The sequence below is a fragment of the Alexandromys fortis genome, unplaced genomic scaffold (genome assembly GCF_014885135.2).
Source record: "Alexandromys fortis isolate MF-2015 unplaced genomic scaffold, M_Fortis_MF-2015_v1.1 scaffold_138, whole genome shotgun sequence".
NCBI lineage: Eukaryota > Metazoa > Chordata > Mammalia > Rodentia > Cricetidae > Alexandromys > Alexandromys fortis.
Genome location: NW_026068034.1, coordinates 2,758,330 through 2,769,362, shown reverse-complemented (window position 1 = coordinate 2,769,362; position 11,033 = coordinate 2,758,330). Strand labels below are relative to the sequence as shown.

General features: G+C 45.3%; 1 long non-coding RNA gene across 2 annotated transcripts in view; it reads left to right on the top strand.

Moving 5' to 3' along the window:
* The window catches only part of LOC126515372 (uncharacterized), a 32,111-nt gene extending 21,637 nt beyond the window's left edge, over positions 1-10,474 (top strand). For both annotated transcript variants that reach the window (XR_007595831.1, XR_007595830.1), the window contains 2 exons: positions 3,582-3,741; positions 8,624-10,474. This is a non-coding gene — a long non-coding RNA (uncharacterized lncRNA). The remainder of the gene's footprint in view (positions 1-3,581; positions 3,742-8,623) is intronic.
* Positions 10,475-11,033: the final 559 nt, after the last annotated feature.

Sequence of the window (11,033 nt, the reverse complement as noted above, 5' to 3'; positions counted from 1 at the left end):
GAGAGAGAGAGAGAGAGAGAGAGAGAGAGAGAGAGAGAGAGAGAGAGAGAGAGAAGAGAAGACCTTGTTGTTTGGGGCTGGAATGCAGCAGGACTTAAACAATTCTATTTAAATATTATATTAAAGAAAGATTGACACCAGAAGGCAGGCATCTTGGGGGCACCAGGGTTATACACAGCCATCACTGTCTATCTTTTCTCCTATCACTGGCATTGCTGAACTGATTTTCCCATCTAGCATCTCCTAGACAATATCCTCAATAGACCTGCCTACACAGAAACGGACTGAGTCATTATGTCCCTTTCCTAGCCTTGCATCTTGTTGTCTGCCTTTAAGAGGCTGCCCATTCCCTGCGTAATAGCATAATGAGTAAGAGGCTTGCTGGCTTTCTCCTAATCTCTGTCATTGCAGTCTGGGGAGTGTAATTAAGGCAGATTTCTAACTATGAGCTATAGTGTATCCTGTGACTGAGCTGTGACTCACAGTTGGCTGCGTGAACTTACTGTTTCTCTCCTCTGTAGCTCTAGTAAGAAGCCAGATGTGGTATGCACCATTTCTCTCCGTCTGTAATACATCATTTTTCTCTGCCTACTTCCACATCTTCCTTTGGGCTTTTAGATCTTGTCAGCTTGATTGTGATGTGTGATGATGTGATTTTGTTTTTTTGCATTTTCTACTAGCGTATGTTACATTTTAGCTCTCTACAATGCCATTCATAAAATTCATTCATTATCTCTATAAATACATTCAATATTCCATTCTTTTTTCCTCCAGTAGAATTTATGTTATTATTTTACTATACATAAAATTGTTTAACAAATGGCTCCAGTACTCTCTGAGTAGTTTGAGCTTTTTGGATACTATTTATGTATTTTTATTTTATGTGTGTGAGTTTCTTGCTTGCATGTAAGTAAGTACACCGTGAACGCTTGGGCCTAGAGGACAGTAAAGGGTACGAGATCTGAAATTGGAGATATGGACAGTTGTAAGTCACCATGTGGGTGCTGGGAGACAAACCCAGGTCCTCTGTAAGGGCAGCAAGAACTCTGAAGCCCTGAGCAGTGTGTGTGTGTGTGTGTGTGTGTGTGTGTGTGTGTGTGTGTGTACACATGAAAGGACGATGTCCATGGAGGTCAAAAGAGGATGCTAGATCCTCTGAAAGTGGAGTTACAAGGGGCTGTGGGCCGCCCAACATGGGTACTGGGAACTAAGCTTGGGTTCTTCGGAAGAGCAGCAAATGCTCTTTGTCGCTGAGCTGAAGCAGTTTCTTTCTCCCTGCTCTGTTCCTTTGATTGGATGATCACCATTAATTAGATAGTTTCCATCAATCAGACTCCAAACTGGCTGTTCATGTATTTTCCAGTGGGCGACTAAGTCAATTCAATGTTGTTTTAATTTTAATAACTTTACTTTCCAGAGTCAGCATTCACAGTTGGCATTTTATGAAAACTGGGTATCTTAAATGACATCTGACCAATGGGGAGAACCGCCAGATGTAGAAGCCTCTAGTGGCTGGTTTTAGTGTCAAGTTGACATCAGCTAGAATCACCTAGTAGGGAGCCTCAGCTGAGATATTGTCCCATTTGCCTTAACTGATGTGAGAGTTTAGTGGCATTTCAACTGTATTTTAATAAATAAAGACTGCCTGGATTTGAGAGTAAAACAGTCCCACTAGTCAGTCTTATAGACCAGGTTATGGTAACACACACCTTTAATCCCAGTAGCTGCAGTGGTACGCACCTTTAATCCCTGGAGCCACAGTAGTTGCTATAGAAATCAGGTGGTACATGCTTTTAATCCTAGCCCTAGAGAAGAATATAAGACCAGGGGTGGGAGGGTAGGGGAGGAGGAGACAGCTCTCAGACACAGTCTCCTTCTGAGATCCCTAAGGAAGGATAGCTATTTTCAGACCGAAGTCAAGCTAAGACCCAGTGGCTGGCTGTTTTGCTTTTCAGATCTTCAGGTTGTCTTTATTTATTAAAATACAGTTGACACGCCACTACATGGGAACACCTTCTGGCAGCAGCCAGGGTTCAAACGGGTATGCAAGGGCAAGACCAGCTGCTGTTGGCTTACCTGGTCTTCCCCGCTGTCAATACTGAGTTGATTTACCAGGTCGCTGTCAGCACTGCTGATTCTTTCGCTGATACCAGAATCACTATTTCCTTGTTGACTGTGGACAGTGGCTCCCCAGGAGCCCTGAAGGGTTTTGATGACAGATTGGCACTCCCGAGGCACCCAAGTTTATAGAGTGCAACTACTAAGTTATTGGCCTCTCCTATGTGAGACAGCCTCTGCGGGGTGATTCCAACTAACAGACACCCCAACCTAAAGACCAAAGTAGAGAATCCCACATCAATGGGAAGAACCCTTATAAGATCTGAGTGGAGATGCCTGAATGGAGTCTCAGCCCAAACCCTCCACTCACCAGTAGAATAGCTCATAAGTAGAGGTACTTAGTGAGAAAGCAGGTGTGCACAGGAATGCAGCCATCTGGGGAGGTCATGTGACAGACAGAGTGCAGAAGTCAGGGAGGAAGTGGAGCCAGGCTAGAGGCCTCAAGGCCCACCCTCTGTGATCCACTCTCATCAGAAAGGAGAGGCTTCTGTGTCCTAACTGCACCTCCCCTCAGAAGCCTTCACATATACATGTCCACCAAAACTGGTGCAAGGAGGGCAAATGTCCCCTCCAATGTCAGAAAGGACACACACAGCACTTCCTCCAGGTTGAAGTGGGAAGAACAAGTTTGGAATTTTGGCCTGGAGCCACCTCCCCAACAGAGGTCTCTGACTTTGCTCCATTTCCTCAGAGTGCAATTTACTTTCTAAGAACAGGGATTAAAGTCAGAGGACTCAAACTCTAAATTGCTCTCTTGAATCCCTGGCCCCTGAAACGTCCCCTCAGAGTTTCCCATCTTCTGACATTGCTCTTTGACTAACTGTTCTTGGCTCTCATCCTTCGGTGTACGACTTGACAGCCAAAGCTCCGAGCACATTTGTAAAGCGTGTTTTGAGCCCTATTCCCTCTGAGCAGTCCTTCCTCCTGTGTCTTCTTCAGGGACCAGACTGCTGATGCTCTCCTGTCTTAGGGTCCCTATTGCTGTGATGCAGCACTATGACCAAAGCAACTTGGAAGGAAAGGGTTTGTTTGGCTTACACGTCCATGTCACTGTTCGTCAGCGAAGGAAATCAGGACAGGAACTCAAAGAGGACAGGAACCTGGAGACCATGGAGGGGCGCTGCTAATTGGCTTGCATACAGCCAAATCTTGCGAAGGCAGTATCTCAGTCAAGATTTGCTCCTGTCTGTTGGCTATAGCCTGTATCAAGTTGACAAAAAACTGGATAGTACATCTCCCAAAAGACTTATCTATGTTTTAATCCTTGGAACCAGTGGGTTTTATTTTATGTGACCAAAGATGTGATTCAGCTAAGTATCTTTTGGAAATATTTATTTTTGTGTAGATGTTTGTCTCTGCAGGTGGGTATATGCAGGTGTGTCACTGCATGTGTGTCTCTGCATGCAGGTGTGTCTCTGCATGCAGGTATATGCATGTGTGTCTCTGAATGTGGGTATATGCAGGTGAGAGCTGGTGCCCAAGGAGGCCAGAAGCCTTGGATTCCCTGCAGCTGAAGTTACAGATGGTTCTGAACTTCCTGATGTGGTGCTGGCAACTGAACTCAGGACCTCTGGAAGAGCAGCAAGTGCTTTTAACTGATGAGCCATCTCTCCAACCCCTAAGGTAAGTATCTTAAAAATTTAATAAGTTTCATTTATTCATTAATTTTATGGGGGGAGATTGTATAGGGGTGTGTCCAGAGGGCAGTTTGCAGGAGTCAGTTATCATCTTGTACTGTGTAGGTTCTGGGGATAGAACACAGGTCATCAGACTTGGTGGCAAACCCCTTTACCTGCTGTATCATCTCTCTGGCCAAGTCAAGGACCTCAAGGGGAGAAGTTTATCTTTGATTATCTGGTTAAATCTGGATTCAATCACATGCCACTTTGTATGAGAGAGGCATAGGAAATCTGGGGACAGCCGGGAGAGGAGAAACCAGGCAAGAGAGTAGGCCACTGTGACCCTGGGATAAGGGAATAAGATGAGAGCTGGAAAGAGTGAGGAAGGGATTTTCCCTCGAGCCTCTAGAGGGAGCACGGCCCTGCTGACACCTAGATTTCAGACTTTCCAGGCTCTAGAAAGCAAGAGAATACATTTCTGTTATTTCAGTCCACCTGCTTCTGGTCATGTGACTGCAGGTAAAAGGAAAACAGTTCATCTTGTAAGTTCCTGGCTGTTCACAGACACACGACAGCCAGACTGTAGCTGCATCAAGGAAGGCCCTCAAATAAAAAGCCTCACTGTAGGTCCCTGTGCCCTCCCGGTTCTGGCGCTAGCATTCAGGTTGTGTGGGCAGCTCCCGAGTGAGGAGCTCAGAGCACAAAGCAGAAGTAAGTGATCTGCACTGTTTCCCCATCCTGGAAACAACACTTCGATTACATCACATGAGACAGTATGCCTACTACACAGTGTTGCTGGTATGTCAAGTGTGCAATTGTGTAAATTGCTGCACACCAATTGGAACTTTGCTTCCCTAGTACACGAGTAGAAAATCAGATGTTCATCCTACCAGGACCCCTGCCTCACTTTTTCTTCCTCAAGAACCCATCTAGCTTATCTGCAAACTTTCCACCAACGGCAACAGAGGGGTTTGTATTAGCTACTTTTCTTAGTGGGGAGGCCAGATGTCTCAGTGGGGAGGCAGGAAGAAACGCAAAGGAGAAAGGTTTATCTAGGCTCACGATTCAGGGAATGCAGTCTTCCATAGTGGGGTTCTGGGGTGGAGCCACATGCAGCTATGACTGAGAACTCACTCATGCCTTTGCAAACCATGGGTGCTGACTTCCTCCTTCCCTCCTTTGTTCAGTGTGGAACCCCAGTCCAAGGGGGTGGAACCACCCACATTCAACATGGGTCTTCCCTCTCGGAACATCCTCATAGACACTCCCAAGATCTGTGTCTCCTAGGCGATCTCAAACCTGTCAGTTTGCCTTGAAGCTGAAGCATGATGGGGACCATGGTGCAGCTTAATGGGCTTTTCTCTTAGACCTGCAGCAAACAAATAAAATGCATCATTCTTTTTATAAATGAGTTTCATATAGTTTAGTCCCCTACCTGCCGGGAACATGGAAGAAAGATCCCCCACCCCCACCCTTGAAGTCAGATGAGACTTGTGACTTGCAAGTTGAGTACAGGTGCTGCTTTCAGAGCCTAGGTAGTTTCCTGTGTTTGTTTGCTTTATTGTTCCTGCTTGTCTCACTATATAGCCCAGGCTATCTTTGAACTTGTGAGCCTCCTGCCTTAACCACTTGGGTTAGAGACAGGCAGCTCAATGCCCTAAATTGTGTTTGCTTTTGTTGTTGTTTCTGCTATCAAAACAAACAATATTCCTGGGTGACCATGATGGAGAGTGTGCCTGCAAACACAGGATGGTCACCGAGACGGGAAACACATAAAGTTTGTCATTTTTAGCTACTACTGTTTGTTGGCTGCTTGCTATAGAAACATTGACTGTGTCCTCTTATCCTGAGTAGGTGGAGAAGCATACTAATCTTCCAGCATCCTGTGCCTGGGGAAAGTGACCCGTCTGTGAAACCTCTTCTCATTTTAGCTCCTCTCCGGTACATCTGTGGTTAACTTTTTCCCAATATGTACAACTAACTGGAAGCTTTAGGTCAACCCAGAGTTCTAAAAGTGAAAACGACCGGTGACTTTTTTTTTTTTTTTGTATATTTGCTTTACAGTGAAAAAATGCTCTGTCATGTTTTGTTTGTCTTTACGGTACAGAGTCCTAGTTCGGTCAGTCCTATCTTCCCTGACATGTTTTATTCCTGTCTCAGAGACCAGGGTTTTGCTGAGATGCCCAAGATTTCCTCGAGTCTTCCCTTCGGCTCTGAAACCAGTCCCACCGCTATCCATCACAGTCCTAGGCTGCAGCAGTGCCTTTTCCAAACACATTGCTTCAGTTGCTTTTCTCAGTCCCATGATCAAATACCTGACAACAAGCAACTTGAGAACATGTTAAGGAATACATTTGTTGATGTTGCTTCCCCCAGCCTGGAAACAGTGCTAGTTACTGGACTTGGGGTGGAGTGTGGAGCGGATACAGTCTGTCATGGCAGTAGGCAGGAGAACACGGATCTGCAGCCAGAAAGCAGAGTGTGGACAGGAAGTGGAACTAACGCATGGGATTCCCAAAGGAATCCCACCCCTAGGGATCCTCAATCTACAAGTTCCATTTCGTAAGGATTCCACAACCTTGCAAAACAGAGCAACATGCTAGGGACCAATTTACAAATACGTGAGCCTACGGAGGGTGGTTCCCACCCAAACCACTAACCTATGCTAGAAGAGAATAAATAGCAATAAAGCAATAAAGAAGATCAGGACCTTAAAGACCTGCTGTTGCTCTGGCTTTCACTCATCCTGTGTGGAACTGGTTCTCAGCTCTAATGTGACGGAAAGGAACTTACTGACGGCATCGGCTTCCATTTGCTTCCCAGACAGATAAGGCTCCATCACGTTGGGAAGCAGGGCTGCAAATGGCGGGCATAGTGAAAGTAGCGGGAAGCTGAGAAATGACATTTTCACTGCGAGCTCAGGGCAGAGGAAGAGAGCTAAAAAATGGGGTAAACGATAAACTCCCAACGCCTGTCCTTGTGGCACACTTCCTCCAGCAAGACCACACCTTCTAAACCTCCCCACACAGAACCACCAGCTGGGGATCCAGTGTTCCGTTACCCCAACCAATGGGGACACTTCTCAGTCAAACCACCACAGAGGCTGTCTCCATTCCTACCACCAAAGGATAATTTTCTTGGGAGTGTGAGGTTTTTCTGACTTTTAGGTTTCTCTGCCACTGTGTAGGCACCTCGGGAGGAGATAACAACTTCCCCCACTTGTTAACGGCAGCTTTGAAAATGAGCAGAAATCTGGGCTCTATCGGAAAAGCGCAAGGCTAGGCATTAATGGAGAAGTTGAGATGCAGCCCACGCCCTCTCTTCATACTTCAGCATCTGATTTGCAAAGTATTTGGTTTCGATATTTAGCTGCCAGAGCCAGATCCGAGCATGTAGAGAGGGAAGAAATAACCCCGGAAGGGAAGAAACATCAGCTAGATATGTAAAATAGCTGATTTGAAATTAGCCTCTGATTCAAATTAAGGTGCATTAATTTCTCCAGAGGCTGGTGGGGTGCTATGCCTTTGTGGGGTGAGCTAAATGAAGCTGCTCTGTGATTCATCACCGAAGTGGCTGCCTATCATCACCATTCCTCATGGGGGCCCAGCCATTGGTAAGCTGATTACACTGCATGCTCCACACAGGGCTGGAGCGTGCTTGCTTTATTTCTGTTTAGATTCTGAGTTGAGTCCAAGTCCGGTGGTGGTGTGATTGCTTATGTCCTCCATGGGAGATTGTTCCTCAATAAGTTGGAACGTGTCCAAGTTGTCCTGGCCATGCTGAGTCTAGATGGATGTGAATGACATGGCCAATTAAGGACAAAATCCATCAGTTAGTCAATTAATATGCACTAATTAAAGAACTATAGAAGAACAGTGGGTTTCTCTTTATGGAGGATATAAATATGCACGACACTGTTCTCTATCCTCAGGTTACATAGGCAATACAGGAGAGTCATTTTCAGTGAGACTGACCCTCTCGCTCTCAGCCAACATTAACCATGGGAGGCAAACTCAGATAGGCACACCTTTCTCTGAATGGGCTATGTACAGAGTCAACTGCTATAGCCAAGTTATTGGAACTAACAGATCTATGGAAGACGTTTAGCATGGAGACACAGCCTCCTTTTCTGCCAATGTTGGTAGTGGGTGCATCCAGTTGGCCCTTGGCTCTTGTTCCCAGGGATTTGTTTTGTTTATTCTTCTTCCTACTGTTACTGAGTCTTGGCCCTGAGCTCCAGCTCAATCAGCAAGGAGCCTGCTGCCTTCAGCCTCTTTATCATCTCATTAACCAGGGTTTTTTCAAATTCAGCACACATGACATTTGAGGCCAGAGACCCTCGGTGTGATGTTGACTCTCTCCACCACAGAGTGCTTAGCAGCATCCTTTGTCTATCAGATGCCATCAGTAGCTCTTTAGCGCCATCTTCATAATAAAAATGTTTCCATACATTACCAAATGTCCCTGGAGTAGGGACAAAATCATCTCTCCATTGTTCAAAAAGACCTCTTTGAATCCTAGGAGGTCAGCCAATTTAGCCAAACCACTGAGATTCAGATTCATTCATTCATGAAGAGATTCATCAACACACACACACACACACACACACACAGAGATAAACAAACAGACAGACAGACAGACAGACAGACAGACAGACACACAGACACACACACACACACACACACTGCAAGGACCACCTTGTTCTGGGAGTCTATGTTTGAAGTCATGAAGTCTGTTCCTTTACATCTCTTTCTCCTTCTGCTTATGAGCACCATGGGTCCACAGAGTCAGTCTGTTTTTATCTCTAAGCAGACATCTGACATAGAATAGACACCTAATGCCATCTTTCTAAATTACAGAGAACCTTATCACTTTTCTCTTCAAAGCAAGAAGCTCTAAAGATGCTGCTGGCTGGAATCAAACTCAATTTGGGAGAACTCTTCATCAGTCTGAGGACGTTCTTCATTGCTGCCCTTTGGGGAGCGAGCAGGCTAGTCATGCCTGTGAGACAAGCTGGCGTGTCCATCCTACTCCTTCTCCACACCCCACAGAACAGGATGGCTGTCCCCCAGAAACCAAGATGTCTCAAAGCTGAGAACTCTATCTTGAGAGAGATCTGTGCTTTTTTGTATAAGCATACAATCATAGAAAACATCTTTTCTTTAATATTTTAATTTGGTTTTGATAATTCCATATTGTGTACAATGTATTTTTGTCATATTCTTCCCCAGACCCCTCTCTAATCCCCTATTCCTCCCCATGGAACCCTCTTCCCGACACATCCCCCTCCTTATTTCATACCCAGTTTACAAATTAGAATATAATTACATCATCTCCCCCTTTCCTCTACCCCCTCCCATTTATAAAAATAGCTCACTAAGCTTATTCAAGATGGTTTGCCTGTGTGTAGCTGGATCATGGGCAACTTACAAGTAGCTACACCACTGTGGAAAAATGACTCCCTCTTCCTTAGAAGCCTTTAGCGTCCATTGGCTCCCAGCTAAGGGTGGCAATGGGAAGGGTCTTAATATTATGAGCAGCAGGCAGTAACTTCGGACAGAGAGATGGGTATTGATTAGGAGAGTCTGTAATCAGAATAGGCTCATAAGAAAGAAAGGGCCAATAAGAGCAGGAAAGTTGTCCCTGTCCCCCACCAGCTGCAGCACTCAGGAGAACAGGCCCCGCACCTCCCCTGAGCAGCAGAGTAGAGCTGACCCTGTTGGCGGAGATGTGGGTGAGCCACCCCCGATGTGTGAGCATGGAAGAGGCATCCCCACTACTCATCTGTCTTGTGACAGCCTGGGCAGGAAAGAGATACCCCTACCCCATCCATCAATGCCTGAGGCAGATGGAGAACTGGCCCTGAGGTCACAAGAGCAAGAGAGTTGTCCCTGTCCCTCATCAGCTGCAGCACTTTGAAGGCTGGCCCCTACACCTCACCTGGAAATACAGTAAAGCTGGCCCTGACAGAGTAGGCATGAGAGAACTGACCCTGGGGATGGAAAAAGCCAGAGACTGCTCATCATTGCAAAGCCCCAGGAGTCCTGGAGAGCCCACCCTAGTGGTGAAGACAGAGGAGAGCTGGCAGGCTGACCAATTCTGCAAGTACCAGGGCTATGTGTTGACCCACCCCAACATCCACCCCGTCTGTGATCTGCTGGAGCAAGGGGAGGACTCAAATATCAGTCCTATGGACCTAGGGCTTCAGGATCTTCATGACACAGGACAGCAACGGATGTCCAGGAAAAGACCCAGTGAGGGCCCAGAATTAATGGTGCAGCAGAGTCCAGTGGCCAATGATTCTCTTCCATAAACACCTGCATGTAAAAATATATGGCTAAAGGCGTTTGCTGCATGACCATTGTCAAACTGCAGCTTCCGTGATGAGATTTCCCTTCCTCTCTTTTTCTCTTTTTTATTTTCTTTCACCTCATATTTGTTTAAATTTTATTTATTTATTTATTTTTTGGGTAGGAAGGGAGATGGGTGGGATCAGAAGGCATGGTGTAAAAGGCACAAAGGATGAAAAAGGGAAAAAATGAAGCAAGCAAGAAAAAAAGGAAGGAAGAAAAGAAGGAAGATAGGGCCCAAAGATGTGGAAGTGGGGGAGTAAGAAAGTGGCCCATTCTTAATGTTCACTGTAGGGAAGATAATACAAGCCAGACAGGAAGTCAGGAAACAGCATAGTTTGCCCAATAACAAATGTTAGGAGAAAGTGACCACGCAGGAAGGAAAAAATAAACGTACAGGATTTTTTTCAGTACCAGTTTGTCTATTTGGTTGCTAGAAAATGTATATTTAAATATATATTAATATTTTATATATAATATATAAGTAATAAATACATATAAAATATATACATTCCTTAGAAGCGACATCTTCTATGGCAGAAAGAATCCAAGAAAAGTTTATACTTGTCTAGACATGCTATTCATTCAGCAACAAGAAACAGACAGAATCTTCCTAAGCTCATAAGAAGGCACACTGTGGCTCCCTGGGTCTCTTCTGGGACACTTTCAGCTGCTGTTGCATGCCTCCATTCATTCAGTTTACAGTACTATTGTCTTGAAATCCTAGGCTCTGTTTTCACTTATTCATGCGGTACTTCCACAGAGAGAAACCCCTTCCATCAATTACTGGATGCTGTTTACCATTTTTCAAACTAATGGGTCCAGTCCCCAATGTTCTCGAGGTTGATCAATTCAATTTCTTTGATTTGCTTATGAGCTCACAATTTTAAATATGTTTAATGTGTCTCAAGCCACTGCACTGACTGTCCTTTGAGATGCTCAGCTG